Genomic DNA, 13,783 nt, shown 5'->3' with positions numbered 1-13,783 from the left:
TTTAAAAAAAAATTTTATGCCTTTCATTTTTTTTCTTGCATTATCTCACTGGCTAGAAGCTCCAGTACGATGTTGAACAGAAGTGATGAGAATGGACATCCCTGTCTTGTTCTGATTTTAAGAGAAAAGTATTCAGTCTTTAATGAGAGGATATGATGTTACCTATAGGTTTTTCACAGATGCTATTTATCAGGTTGAAAAAGTTCCTTTCTATGCCTAGTTTTCTGAGAATTTTGATTAAAAATGGGTGTTAAATTTTTGTCAAATTCTCTTGCTATATTTATTGAAATGATCATATGGTTTTTGTCCTTAGTTCTTTTAATATACTAAGTTACAACAATCAATTTCTAAATGCTAAACAAAGCTTAAATTCCTGAAATAAATCTCAATTGGTCATAATATATAATTACTTTGTATTTATTTCTGGATTCAATTTCCTTATTTTTGTTAAGGTTTTTTTCTGTTTGGCTATGTCAGAAAAATATTAATCTTTAGTTTCTTCTTTCATGATATTTTGTCATGTTTTAGTATCAAAGTTATGTTGGCTCTATAAAACAAGTTGGGAACATTTCCTCCCCTATTTGCTGAAATAGTGTTACATCAGTATTACATCTTTGCTGAATGTTTGATTGAATTCACCTGTGAAGCTACCTGACCAGCAGTTTTGTTAGTAGAATGGTTTTTTTTATTATGAATTTAATTTCTTTAATGGATATAAAACTGTTTAGATTTTCGATTTCTTTTTTAGTTCATTTAATAAGTTGTGTTTTGCAAGAAACCAGTACATTGTATCTACACTGTCATTGGCATAAAGTTGTTATGTTCCCTTGTTATCCTTTCAATAAATGTAGGATTTATAGTGGGCTTGTTCTTTCATTCCTGATAGTGGTAATTTGTGTCTTTTCTTTTTTTTCTTATTCAATCTTTCCAGAAGTTTATCAAATTTAAAAATCTTTCTATGGTGCCAACTTTGAGCTTTGTTAATTTTCTGTTGTTATGCTACTGTTTTCTATTGCATTGATTTCTTTTCTTACCTTTATTGTGTCTTTCCTTGTATTTACTTTGTGTTTAAATTGCTCACCTTTTCCCAGCTTCTTGAGGTGGAAGTTTTTGTCAATGATTTTAAACTTTTCTTATAAACATTTAAAGGTATAATTTTTCCACTACTGCATTAACTGTATCCCAAAAAATTTAATATGCTGTTTTCATTATAATTTCATTTTAGGTATTTCAAATTTCCAAAAAAAAAAAAAAAGAGAGAAATATCTCTAATTTCCCAAGGAGTTTCACCCTGGAAATGGGTTCAAAACTATCTCTTAGAACATACTTCAATTGTTTGGGGGTTTCCTAGATATTTTACTACTATTGATTTCTAATGTTTTTTTAGAGAACATACTCTATAATTTTAGTCCTTTGAAATTCAGTATTTTAAAATTATTATATGGGTCTGCAAATGATCTAACTTTTCAACATTCCTTGTGCATTTGAAAAGAATGTTAATTCTTCAACTCTTGAGTGTAGTTTTCTGTGTCAATTTAGTTGGTTGACCCTGTCCAAGTCTTCCATATCCCTACTGATTGTGAATTTCTCTATTTTTCTTTTTAGTTCTGTCAGTTTTGCCTCAAATATTTTGAAATTTGATTATAAGAAGCATATTCATTTATAACTGTATGTCTCCCTTGTGAATTAATATTTCTATGATTTTTGAAACATCCCTACCATGCCTGATAATACTCCTTTACCATGAAGTCCATTTTGCCTAAAGTTGGTAGAACCACACCAGCTTTCTTCTACTTATTGTTTTCATGGTATCTTTTCTATCCTTTACTTTCAATTTATCTGTGCCTTTATATTTAAAATGCATCTGCTATACACAGCATATAGTTTGGTCTTGCTTTTCTATTCAGTCTGATCATCTCTGCCTTTTAGTCTACATTCATGAAGTACAATTCTTTGTATGTGTAGGTGTAAGCCTACCACTTTGCAACTTGTTTTCAATTTGTCCCTTCTGTTTATTCTCATTGTTTTATTATGCCTCTGCTTCTCCACTTCTGGCTTATTTTGAGCTAATCAAATATCTTTTTAGCTTTCAGTTTTATATCCTTAATTAAATTTTTATCTTTTGTTTTATGTTTTAATGATTGCTGTAGAGATTACAATATGCATCATATCTATATGAGATGTTGGATGTTAATTAAATCTACTGGCAGTCATTTAGAATCATTTCAAATATGGTTATCATTTCATATATGTAAACTGAATCATCAGTACCTTAAACAGTGATGTCAATTATTTCTCAAGAAAGCTGGGGGGAAATGCATCTTCACTCATTAGAATCTACTTAAAATTAACATTTTACTATATTACAAAACATAAGAGCCCCATAAAAATATCATCTTACTTCCCATTCTTTGGGCTACTTTTGTCATGTATTTTCCTTCTACATATATTATAAAATCTTACAACTAAATGTTATCATTTTTCTTTTAACTAGTCAAGTATAGTTTAAATATTTTAAAAGAAAAAAGGAAAGAAAGTCTTTTATACTTACCTGCATATTAACCTTTTCTCTCAGCTTTTGTTTATCCGGAAGTTTCTTTATTCCACCCTTATTTTTTAAGGATAATTTTGCTAGATACCAGATATTGAACACACCAAACAGAAGAACACAATCTTAAACATAAATGACTTCAATTTCTTTCAAATTTCTGCTCATTCTCTCTCTCTCTCTCTCCCTCCCTCCCTCCTTCCCTCAAATAAATAAATAAGTAAATAACCTTTTTTAAAAAAAGTTAATTGTGCTTGGAGAATGCTGAACTTCTTGGATCTGAAGTTGATGACTTCCAATAAACCTAGGATATTTCTGGTCATTATTTCTTAAAGTATTTTTCTGTCCCATTCTCTCTATCATACCTTTATAGGTCTCCAATTACCCTTACATTAAACTGCTTACTTTTATTCCATAGGTAAGCAAGTTTGTCAGTTTGCATAGTCTTTCTTCTCTCTATTCTTCAGATTGAATCATTTTTGTTCTCTCTTCCAGTTCACTGACCCTTTCTTCTGGAGTCTCTGATCTAATATTAATCCAATTCAGGGAATTTTTCACTGACATGGGGAGCCCAGGTGGCTCAACGGTTTAGTGCTGCCTTCAGCCCAGGACCTGACCCTGGAGACCAGGGATCGAGTCCCACATCAGGCTCCCTGCATGGAACCTGCTTCTCCCTCTGCCTGTATCTCTGCCTCTCTCTCTCTCTCTATGTCTCTCATGCATAAATAAATAAAATCTTTTTAAAAAATATCTTTCGTCCTATTCCTAGGGATTTAGTATTTATGCCTCCAGTAGCATGACTCAGCACATGATACACAATCCATTGTATACAATCCAGTAACAAAATGAGCACAGCTACATTTATTTGTAATTAACTTCCTTTATAGCTTTGGTTAAAGCCTTATTACTCAGTGTACGGTCTGGACCTGTAATAACACACCACCTGAGTACTAGTTACAAAAGAAGACCCTCAAGCTCCACCCTAGATCTAGCAACTAATCTTAAGATTCTCACATGATTTGTTTGCACATTAAAAGTTAAGAAGTATTTTCATAAAGTACTTGGTTATTCTGCAAGAAATATGGAATTTTGGTCATTTCTCCAATGACTGGTATTTGCTTCACTTAGAGCAAATTTACATACCTCTGCTCTTTTGGGTTTGTTTGTTTTGATACCAAAGTATAATGCAATCTTTAAAAAAAAAAGCATTCTAAATGCCAATGAAACTTCATATGTAGCACCAAAATGTATAAAACTTCATAACTCAATGAAGTGAAAATATGAACAGCTAAGACTAAGTTTTCACATGTATAGATGATGACATGTCATGACTGCTCTCTGGCTGACAGAAACTACACCATGCCATTAATTTCAGAGAAGTTAAAATATGAAAAAATTAAAATATGAAAAACAGAAAATGTGCACCTTAAAATTGATGAAATGGAGCAAGTTATGAAAAATATATTCATTCTTTATGTAGATTTAGGCTTTTCTGGAACTAGAAATCAAGGTACTTGGTTACAACACCAAATACAATCAAAATATCCTTTGCAGTACCTGTCATTGTGACCTACCTATTCAGTAGACAGTCAACAAGTGGTTTCTCTAAAATTGAGAGGAGGTTGAGGATGCTGCTTTAACTAAGGACAGGGAGTTGAGACCTCTCACCCACTTCATAATCACAGTTTCTATTGCTTGTGAAAGGAATTCTCTTTGCTTTGCTGCATACCAGACTTGTCAGCACTCACATTTCTCTCCTGATGGAGAAACATGTGATGAAAAAACACTTTTGCCAAAAGAGACTCCTCCTGGATTAAATCAAATTGCTGTACTCCTTACCCTGATTTTTGGCATGAAAAAATTAATGAGTTAGGAACCATGAGTAAGAGAACTCCCCCCAAATTTTTCACCCAACTATCCCTAAATGGTTGCAGAGGCTTGAGGTCCTTAAGTTCTTCTTTGGGTCCCCATGTGCTTGGTAAGTTTTCCTTTTCAAAAAGTGGCAGGAGAAGGCAATAAGGGAAGGAAAGGGGAAGAGTGGGGGAGAGGGAGGGAGGGAAAGGGAATGAATTTATCTGGAGCCCTGGGAATCCTGTAGCATTTGCTTCTTCACATAGCTTTCTTTGCTGTTTCAACTCCAACAGGAGGATATGGTTTCATATGGGCAGAACTAAGCCAAACATTTGGGTTGTATTGGTTACTTTGCCAGCTCATAACCAGCATGTGATAGAAAGTTTACTTCTTGGTTATTTGGGTTGACCACACTGATGATAAATTACAAATTCTGAAGGTCAGAGATGAGATCAGTTCAACTCACCCTGTATCAACTCCAAATCCACGTGGCTGATCTTTGGCATGAAAACATCGCCAGTCAATAAAGATACATGAGTAACTATGTCTGTTAAGAGGAGATGGCTCTTAAAAGTTGTCTTTCCTATTTTTCGCTCCTAGTCCCAATGGATGCTCACTCTTCCTCACTCTCTTTCTCTCTACACTGAGGCAGTACAGAACTTGGAAAATTCTTCCTCCATCCCATGGGAAGCAGACCACACTTCAAAAGAGATGTACAACATGGTCTGGCTTGACTAGTAACAGCCCACATGTTTCCTGGTATGTGAATATGGTATTGCTCAACCTCAAGGGTAATGGAAGTTGAAACTTGGCACCAGAGTCCAACATCTAAAGACTATTGGCTACTGTGCGTGCAGTTGCTACAGAGGATGTTTCTAATACGAGAACTATGGGTTTGTTCCATTCCACATGCTGAGCTATTGATCAGATTAACAATGGCACTGTTAAATTTCCTGTCACTGAAACATGGAAAGATTCCTACAGACATGTGTGTGACAGAAGTTGCCCAAAGCTTCCCATGGAAAGTGCTCTCTGCCCTAAAGAAGTCAGCCATACTAATTGATCCCTTTCCATAACATGGAAACCAAACAGCAAACATGCTGTTTCCACCAGAAACAGCAAACCACAAGCCCTACAGCAATTCACAGATGACTGCCATTGAGACTTAAAATTTAATGTCATCTTCTTTGACCATCGAGTCAAAAGTGACCTTTCTATAACCGGAAAGCCCCAGAGCACATTCCTGCCCCTCATCAGAACAAAGCACTTGAGAGTACTGACTGACCTGTTTCTCTCTCTCATTGAACACTCAGCACCTCAAAGAAGAGGCTGTCTCATTCATTACTTCCCTACAGTGCCCAGCACAAGGCGTGGCACCAAAGAGATTCTCTATTGTGTTTGTTGAATGAAATAAATTAGAAACATAATGTGCTAGATATGAGGTAACCTGTAGGGGGACAATCAGCAAGTCAGCAGAAGGTCGTTATCCAAGACCAGTGAGTAACAATTATTCTTTACTAGAACCATTCACCTCTAGTCCTAAAATCCAGCTTGCTTCTTAAATATCTGTAGAAATAGGAACCAGAAATTAGAGTTGGTGGGGTAGGGAGGGTATACTGGTTAATATGAAAGAATAACAGATTTGGGTTTGACATAATTTTCTAATATTTGCTTAAGGATGGATTTGTTTTGGCCTCACAAAAGGATGATATCTGTAAGACCCAAGACAGAAGGAAAGATGAATGGAATAAGCAACATCAAGAGGTAATGAGTTTCCTGTCACAAGAGGTATTTCATTAAAGGCAATGATGTGCAGGGTCTGGCTTGTACTTCCTTGAGAAAGCTGACTGTAAGTATCTTCCCAGCTTTGGGTTCAAAGATGTTGTTCTTGATAGCTTGAAATCAGCCATGGTGGGAATATTTACACTAAGTACAAACCAAGACTTTTAAATTTTCCCCAGAGAGCCAGTTGTTAAACATTTATCAGCATACCACCGATTAAAGGTCCAATGACTGATATTGAGGATATTTATATATGAAATCCTGCACAGAAACATAGTTGGCAAGATAACCTTTCAGGCCTCCACCAGCACCAAGTTATTTGAAGCATCTCTTGTCCCATCTGAAGAGACCTCACACTTAGGATGCTTGTCATCATTGTTGGCCCCATCACCAAGGTTCCCAGGCCTGGTTACCTCACCCGTTTACCTGTTTAAACTTATATGGACTTAGCAAGAGGTCTGCTTCCCCAACACTAACACCACTAGATCCCAGCTCAATTTACACAGATTCATCACTTGACAGGAAGCCTGCTCAGAGTCCTGCTTGGAATAATGTCCTGCTTTACAGCATGAGAGTTTTTCCCAAGCTCCACCATAGATGTGGAGCAGCCCTGGACTCCATGAACAGGCAGAGGCTGAAGAGCAGGGTCACAGCCACTAGCATTTTCCTGCAGACAGTGTGTGCTTTCTGAGGTCTGCCCCAGGGATCCCATCCTCATGAGCTACAGAGTCACATGGAGCCACCAGGAGGGAAGGACAGCTACTGGAGTCATAGGAGATACAGATGAAGGTAGTTAGCAGTTGTCACAAAACAAAAGCTGCAGCAATGGCAGCACTTAGTGCATGGGATGCTTGGCTTCCTCCCATGAATAAGAAATTCATCTGCCTTCAGCTCTCTTGGTCCTCAAAGCCCCAACAGACAGAGAAATCCCTCAGGCACATGTGGCCATTAGCTTTCTCCTTTCCATGACACACAACATAGGCCTGACTTGCAGTTGTGACTTAAAAAGTATTCTCTTGAATGAGCAACCACTCTCAGCCTTGAGTCTTTCAGACTACATCTCTTTCAGAGGACTGAAACAGGACCATCTCCTCTAGAAGGCCTTCTCTGACCCAGATATTAAGCATGCTACCAATCCTGGACTGAACCCTAAATCACTCCTTTCTCTTCTCAAAAACTCCCCCAGTGCAAGTTAGCCCATGAAGATCCCTATGTGGACTTGTCTTGGCTTCCTATGGGTCTTGTTTCTTCAAGGAGATCATGAACTCCTTAATGGCAGAACCCAAGCTTCCGCTTTCTTTAGTGTCCTTCTGTGGTATCTAGCTCAATCAGGAGTCTCACGGTCCCATGATCATTGGTCATTGGCTAGGATCACCAATAACTGGATCATAGATCAGCTCTAGAAGATATTCCATCTCTCTCTCTCTTTTTATTGCTTCTCTTGTTCTTTGCCTTTGCAGGTACACTGGGTTGCAGACTGGACTCTATGCCAGCAATGTCTCTCCAGAGGGTAACAGAAATGGTAGCCACATCCCTAATGAGGGGGCAGCAGAGCCCACAGGCTAAGCACATCCAGCACTCCCTCATGATGCAGGTGTCACAGAGTTGGCCCTGCCTTCCTACTTTGTTCTTGAAGAGAAAATTGAACTGAGTAAAAGACAGTCATGGGCAAAGTACCTCCGCAGAACAGAAACAAAAATAGCATGAAGCACTTGGCCTTCCCCAATTCTAACTTGGTCTCAGAAAAGAACTCAAACTTGGAGAGAAATGGGTGTACTTTCCCTGAGAGAATTCAGAAGTCATATGGGGAATATGTCAGCCATTTGCCAACTTCAGACTTAAATTAAGTTTAAAATTTTTTTTAGATCTCACAATGTTAATGCAGATTCCAAAACTGAACAAGATACTCACTACTTCATTGTACAAAAATCTAAATCCAGGAGAATCAGTTTTTATTGCCGATTCCAATCTTAGCACCGTGAGAGCTGATTCGTTTTGTTCAAATAAATACTATGATTGAATCATCCTCACATCTACATGTCTGTCTCAGTCTGCTTGGGCTGCCATTAAAAAAACACCACAGATTGGGTGGCTTAAGCAACAGCAATTTATTTTTTCACAGTTCTGGAGGTTGGAAGCTAGAGATCAGGGTAGCAGCATGGTTGGGTTCTGGTGAGAGCCCTCTTCCTGGCTTGCAGATGGCCACCTTCTTGCTGTGTCCTCACATGGCCTTTCCTCAGTGTGTGTGCATGGAGGGAACTCTCTTTGCCACTCTTCCTCTTCTTTTAAGGCCACCAACTGTATAAGAATAGGACCTCTCCCTTATGACCTGATTTAACCTTAATTACCTCCTAAAAGCCCTATCTCCAAGTGCAGTCACATTGGGGGATTATGAATGTGAGGGCTGCACAATCCAGTCTATACCCATGGCTGTGACAAGTTTTGCCACATCTCCAAGTTCTTCCAGACCACTCATCTTTCTCATAGGCATGTCTCTGATTAATACAACCCACTGTCTTACAAGAAACCTAAAGAAACCCTGCCCCAAACAAAACAAAACAAAAAAGAAAAAACCTAACTTCATCTAGTCTGTCATGTTCCCATTACTCGGATCAGTTCCCCCACCCCTCACAATCACCATTAAACCACAGAGATAATTACCCATCTGAGGGTTGCGATCCTCCCACATAACCTGAAGCCATTGCCGTTTGTCACAACAGATCATTTCCAGAACTCTGACAGCCAGCCCTGGAAGCAGGAAGAATGCTCATTTTTCTCACCCTGCCAGAGCTTCAGAAAGAACTTGGCTCAAAATAGATGCTATTGAAGCAGGAGACACATGAGGAGGTACACAGCCTATCAATACCTCAATGCAGGCCTCTCCTTGCCCTCCATTCTATTGACCACATGAGAGCCACTGCTGGAAGCTTTGTAATCCAAAACCATCAAGTATTCATGGAGCTGGCAACCACAAATAGAAAATGAATTGAATCGCTCTCTTTCAAATTAGGATAATGACATTGTCTGAGAAATGATGATTAAAAAAAAGTTCAAAATATTGGTTTGAATTTCCTTCCCACTATTCTTTCTGCTCAGACTCTTCTCTGTTTTTTCACAAGATTCCCCTCCCAGTGGCTTAGAGACCCTTGTGTTCGGTAACATGCTCCCAAGAATGAGAGGCCGAAGTTAACCCTGACTTTGTACATCATTATTTCCAGGACAGGAACTAGACTTTTCCTCCTTGTACCTCACAGTCCACCCTATGGACTTCAAAGTCTATCTTCTAGATATTCTTGAATGTGCCTCTCTTCTACACTCCCTCTACCCCTGCTTAAGTCCAAGCCACAATGTCTTCTCTCACCTGGGTACACACCTGCCTCCCATGAAGTCTCGATGCCCCTTGGTTCTCTTCTGTCATCCATCCACCACACGGAAACCTGAGCCATCCTTCTATGACACTAAGCTTCTTTGCCACTTTCCTGCATGAAACCTTTTAGTAGCTCCCCATGGCCTTCAGGGAAAAGCCTACACATTACAGTATGACATATGAGGCCTTCTGTGACCTGGTCACCCTGATAACTCATGATGTCCCCATGGACCAGGTCTCCAGAGGACACTGGAAAAGACTATCCAACCACAAGACATGTCACACTCAGGTTAGTCTTTCATCATAACCCTTGAGGGACAAGAACCACACAGGTAGAGAGCATCTTAAGAAATACAACATGTAGGCCCTTGTTTCTAGGCAGAAGGCATCTAAATCATAGCAGGGAGAAGGTTGGCATCATTTCAAAGACCTCTCCCTTCCCTGGGTCTGACTTCAAAGTCAGACTGTGGTTTAGATAAAGAGCAAAAATACCGTATGAGAGGTAATGCCCATTTATTTTTTTTTCTGATTTTCATTGTTTGCCTTTAATATTTTGCTACTGTTTTTGCTTAACAACCAAGAGAAGGACAGACAGACAACACATTAAAAAAATGCATAGAACTGGGGTGCCTGAGTGGTTCAGTTGGTTAAATGCCTGCCTTCCACTCTGGTGATGATCTGGGAGTCCAGGGATTGAGCCCCACATCTGGCTTCCTGCTCAGCAGGGAGTCTGTGTCTCCCTCTCCCTCTGCCCCCACTCATGCTCTCTCTTATTCTCTCAAATAAATAAAAAATCTTAAAAGTATAGAACTATAATTGTGAGTTAAGTTACTCTGCTATCTTATTTAATAAAAGTGGCCGATTTTCTTACGTTTACCTTTTAAGAAGAGCTGACAAACCTATGGCAGAAAAATTGCCTTATGACAAAATCATGTTTATGACTATTAATTATTTAAAGTTTTGTTTAAAAGATATGTTATAAAATTGTAAAAATGGGTGGTACAGGAGATCATGATATTTCAAAAGTCATATTTATTATTATTAGTAGTAATGCCCATTTAAAATCAATACTAATGATTGGATTGAGAAGCTCTTTAAATCATATGGCTGTTGTTCGCATGGGAGATAAAGCTCAAAGCAACCTCACAAGATGTTTTAAATGACTCATCCTCCAAGCAGATTTTCCTCTCTAGAGTGATCCATATCATTCATCTGTGATTACAGCTGTCATTTTACACAACATGAGAATGAGTTTGATGGCTGTGCTGATCTGAGGAGAGGTGAGGAGACAAGTCAAGGAGGACAAATTAGTCTGGAAAATCAGGCATTTTGGGGGTCACCCTTGAGTTTTTGCCTTTGAATTTGGTCTCCTGGAGCATTAAGTCAGCCTGAAATCTTTCTAAAATGAGAACCATTTAAGTGCCAGTCATACAGATCCATTCTTGAGCTGCCAAACAGATGGGAACCATGTAGAGATGAAAGGTTGTACGCATCTCAAAGGCACAAGGCACGGCTCCATCTCCATACCTTGGACACAGAAGTCACAGCATAACCTGAGCCCGCTTCCCCTGAAATTCGTCAGCTCATGAATGGAAATCCCACTACAAGGGAGCTGAGACTCTTCTGTCTATTTTCCTCTCTCAATTTCCATGAGGAAACTCTTTCAACCAAATCATGTCCCAAATTCCACCTGGAAAACCCTACACTCCACATGGCAGGCCTCTGATCATCCTGCCTCAAAACTGTTTTCATTTCTCCAAATGAAAAACGCACATGCTTCTACCTAGAGGCTTCATGCTGAGCTCCAGAGTCAGTGAGGAAGGGAAGGGTTCAGGATCCTCCCACAAGCCCTATCTTCTATCTTGGCCTTCTTCTGGGGCAAGCAGGGCAGCAGGGCAGAGATGGTACTGCCCCCTTTGGGCCAGTCCTACCTCCAAGCATTGTTGCATAAGAATGGTGCTCAGCCATCCCCTTCCACCCTCAGCCCCAGGAGGGGGAGAGATGTTTAATGTCTAAAACTTCATCAACTGGCTCCACCCTGAGGCCCTTTGGCCCCCTGAGATCTTCACTAGAGCCTTGGTCTCATTATGCCAGGATGAGGAACGTGGCTGTGACAATATTCTCCAAACTTTCCTATGGGGTCAGAAGCTCAGTTCTCAGGGCCATGGAAGAGATTTTACATTAGAAAGAGCCACAGAAGAAATCTTGGAGACCTCATGGGACTACAGCAGAGACGGGAGGAAGCTACATGCCCATGTGTCCAAAAGCTGCCTAAACATAAGAGCACCACCTGATCCAGACAGCTCTTCAATGGCAGGAAGATCACTGCAGAAAGGGGACTGTGGGATGCCAGCCCCAAACTCTCACCACCTGCCATATTCTACCCTAGTCATTCATTTCCTGGCATGAGAATGATCTTTTTCAAGTCCTGAGGAAGAATAAATACCCCAGCAGGTTCCCAGCAGGTTCATGAGGATGAAATGATCAGATCATGAATCTCTGGGGTCTGGGTACCTGCCACAGTCACTGCTGGTACCTTGCAGCTACCACCTCCACCATTAGCATGTTAACTGCATGGCTTCCAACCACAAAGTCCTAAAAGTCTTGGTGCTGGGGGCTTTCTCCAGACAGTGGAGGCTGCTCAGCCCATGTACAGAGCAAGCCTGAGTACTAGGAAGTCAACACCTCTCACTACCGACAGCAGCCCTCAACCCCTGATAGATGGAAGTTGTAGGACCAGTACCCCAGCCCTCTCACTCTTTGGCTGTGATAACTCTGAGCACATTATGCACTGTCTCCCAGAGTTCCTGAGTCTGATGCACCTTCAGTCACTCACAGAGTAACTGAATCCACTCACTGGATCCTCTGTTGGCTTCTTTTCCTTCTTGATCTTACTTCCTCTCTCCCTACTCTGCACTGTCCAGTGTCCCTTGGGATTAGAAGCCAGATCTATGCAACTGACTCCAAAAACCCAGATCTTTCCATAACACCAAGCTGACAATCACCCCCATCCCCTCCATAGGCAGCTGTCCCCCAGAGGCAGATAGCAGAGAGAGGCACTGGAGAGTCCCTCTTCAGAGACCACACTAGCCTCTGAGTCAACAGCTTATCCACAGGTGCTGCATTCCTGCATTCTATGCCTGTTTTATGCAGTTGGATTCCAACCCAGGTGTTTGGCTGTATATCCAAAGGCAGGGAAGTTTTTTTCTTTAAGCTAAGGCTCCTTTAAAGAGGCTATAACACCAGGGATTCTGGCACTGAATGCCCCTTTAGGTTCACTCCAGTGCTGAATTTCTGTGCAATAGTCCACAAGGCAGAACTGGAAACATAATGATATCCCCCCCCCCCCTTAGGAAAGTCATAGTTTAACAGTTGTTATAATTATTGGGGATTTTATGAAAACAGACCACAGCCTAATTTTGGAAATTAACCTAGCACCAGCTGCAGCCTCCTGGCCTCAGCCTGCAGACATATATCCTTGTCTTCACACATATGCTCATCTGGACATGGGGTGGCCTCAGGGGGCTGAGGCATGCAAGATGAAATCCCACAAATCTCCATTATTAAATCCATGATATATTTTAGACCCTACCCTCTATCTCATAATGATGCCTCTGACAACCCTCCAAAGTAGGAGAGAGGGATGGTGGGAGGGAGTGAAAGAGGGAGAGAGGTTATGTTTTTCTCTGTCTACATGTACCCACCTCTCTTCTGCCACATCCCTGGGAACAGTAAGGGGATATCCATCCTCTGAGACAGGTCTCATGCAAGACTCACAGCCCAAAGGACTGTCAACCAATGACTGATTTAAATCTGTCCAATCTTACCTCCCTTTGGTCCTAGTACCCTCAGATTGTCTTAAGCTAGTCCACACCCATTGCGATGTCCTTCCCAGGTTACCCCTGGGGCCCAAACCTTATTTTACTACTCTTTCATTCTCCTCCCCTCCAACAATTTACCTTGCGCTCTCTCTCCAAGCAGATATATGGAAAGCAAACTAAATACCAAGTGGACTTCTCCAACAGAGGATAACCTAACCCTAAAGAGGCACTTTGGAAATTCTACACTTGTCTAAAACATGTTAGGGATTGTCCTCAAGCTCCTCTGGGTGTGCATCAATCCCTCTGTGGCTGCAGTATCTCCATGGAAAGAACGAGGAGTCTTCACTAAGGCACAGATTGGCTATTGAGGGCTTTTCAGTTTTTCAGAGGAATTAGAAGATTTACACTTTACCT

General features: G+C 40.4%; 2 long non-coding RNA genes across 2 annotated transcripts in view; both read right to left on the bottom strand.

Annotated features, from left to right (window-relative positions):
* Positions 1-9,698, bottom strand: part of LOC140641368 (uncharacterized) — a 72,803-nt gene extending 63,105 nt beyond the window's left edge. The window contains exon 1 of the long non-coding RNA XR_012037899.1: positions 9,543-9,698. This is a non-coding gene — a long non-coding RNA (uncharacterized lncRNA). The remainder of the gene's footprint in view (positions 1-9,542) is intronic.
* An 865-nt stretch (positions 9,699-10,563) lies between these two features.
* Positions 10,564-11,456, bottom strand: LOC140640888 (uncharacterized). The gene is made up of 2 exons (XR_012037498.1): positions 11,332-11,456; positions 10,564-10,818 (listed from the first exon to the last, which is right to left on the bottom strand). It is a non-coding gene; the product is annotated as an uncharacterized lncRNA (long non-coding RNA).
* Between the last annotated feature and the right edge of the window lie 2,327 nt (positions 11,457-13,783).

Source organism: Canis lupus, chromosome 10 (genome assembly GCF_048164855.1).
Source record: "Canis lupus baileyi chromosome 10, mCanLup2.hap1, whole genome shotgun sequence".
NCBI lineage: Eukaryota > Metazoa > Chordata > Mammalia > Carnivora > Canidae > Canis > Canis lupus.
The sequence above is the reverse complement of the archived record's forward strand: the minus strand, read 5'-3'. Positions and strand labels throughout refer to the sequence as shown.